The sequence below is a fragment of the Cherax quadricarinatus genome, unplaced genomic scaffold (assembly GCF_038502225.1).
Source record: "Cherax quadricarinatus isolate ZL_2023a unplaced genomic scaffold, ASM3850222v1 Contig951, whole genome shotgun sequence".
Classification (NCBI taxonomy): Eukaryota; Metazoa; Arthropoda; class Malacostraca; order Decapoda; family Parastacidae; genus Cherax; species Cherax quadricarinatus.
The window spans coordinates 7,933-9,915 of record NW_027195977.1 but is presented as its reverse complement, the minus strand read 5'-3'; positions in this window follow the sequence as shown (position 1 = coordinate 9,915).

The following is a 1,983-nucleotide window of genomic DNA, read 5'->3' as shown; positions in this document are numbered from 1 at the left end:
GGTGTTTCTAGAGTGTGTATATAGTGTTATGTTGAATAAATAGATATATTTTCCTAACTGGGATTTTTGCCTAACCCTCTGTTAACCAACCCATTGAAGTAACACATACTGGTTTAGCGCTTTCTGTTTTGACTGGGATAGCCCTGGGTGGCCTGTTTATGCTTGAGATGTGTGTAACTTTTACCTTGGCCCTTAGACAAGCCTCTAGCCCCCAGCTATCCCACATTTCTGCGTAACAAGGAGCACTGGGCAGCCATATGTTCATACAAGTTGCATAATCTGCATGTCTTCCGTTGGCCTGCGTAATGAACAAACACTTGGGTCCTATATGTCTCCAGACATATGTAAGAGGGAATTGGCTGGTGTAGCATCATCTTGATGGTGAAGGAGCCCTCCGGGAGCCCCTTGTATGGGTCCCTCTCTCCACACTCCATTGGTAGCTGCATGCACCATTCCGTATCAGCCAAAAACTTTCCACAGATCGAAAGGCACGTTCCTCACCTTGACCCAGGTGATATACGTGGACATGTTATGCAGACAAGCCTCTACAGCGGAATTTACCACCATTCTCCTTTCTTGAAAAGTTTGCACAATCTTGGTGTAAAAGCCGGCATTCACGAATTTCACAAATATCTTCGACATCCCATTTAGAGCTATGCCATATAATTCCTCATTGGGGATGCAGCAGACATCACGAATAATGCATGGCATTAGTACATGCATTGTAGAACCACTGAGGGAGCCTCGGGTGAACTCAACACAGACCTTGTTCACCCTTCAACTTTGATGGTCCGCCATCTTGTGGATTGTAGTACATGGGCCGCCACCAGGTGTATGCAGGAGCAAGCACAGAGTGCGTCCTCCCAGCCCGCAGGTTGAGAGATGAATGAATGGACTGGATGTAGCACCAAATAATATGCTCCTAAAGCAAAAGGTTTTCAGAGGGCTAAGTGGGTCACTAGGATTCTCAGGCCATAAGAACATAAGAACATAAGAAAGGAGGAACACTGCAGGAGGCCTGCTGGCCCATACTAGGCAGGCCCTTTACAAATCATCCCACTAACAAAACATTTGCCCAACCCAATTTTCAATGCCACCAAAGAAATAAGCTCTGATGTGAAAGTCCCACTCAAATCTAACCCCTCCCACTCATGCACTTATCCAACCTAAATTTGAAACTACCCAAAGTCCCAGCCTCAATAACCCAACTAGGTAGACTGTTCCACTCATCTACTACCCTATTTCCAAACCAATACTTTCCTATGTGCGGGTACAATCCCGGTCAGCCTCTTGTAAACCCACTCTTAGGAAAGCTTTACCTATTTTTTATTTTTTTATTATCACACTGGCCGATTCCCACCAAGGCAGGGTGGTCCAAAAAAGAAAAACTTTCACCATCATTCACTCCATCACTGTCTTGCCAGAAGGGTGCTTTACACTACAGTTTTTAAACTGCAACATTAACACCCCTCCTTCAGAGTGCAGGCACTGTACTTCCCATCTCCAGGACTCAAGTCCGGCCTGCCGGTTTCCCTGAACCCCTTCATAAATGTTACTTTGCTCACACTCCAACAGCACGTCAAGTATTAAAAACCATTTGTCTCCATTCACTCCTATCAAACACGCTCACGCATGCCTGCTGGAAGTCCAAGCCCCTCGCACACAAAACCTCCTTTACCCCCTCCCTCCAACCTTTCCTAGGCCGACCCCTACCCCGCCTTCCTTCCACTACAGACTGATACACTCTTGAAGTCACTCTGTTTCGCTCCATTCTCTCTACATGTCCGAACCACCTCAACAACCCTTCCTCAGCCCTCTGGACAACAGTTTTGGTAATCCCGCACCTCCTCCTAACTTCCAAACTACGAATTCTCTGCATTATATTCACACCACACATTGCCCTCAGACATGACATCTCCACTGCCTCCAGCCTTCTCCTCGCTGCAACATTCATCACCCATGCTTCACACCCATATAAGAGCG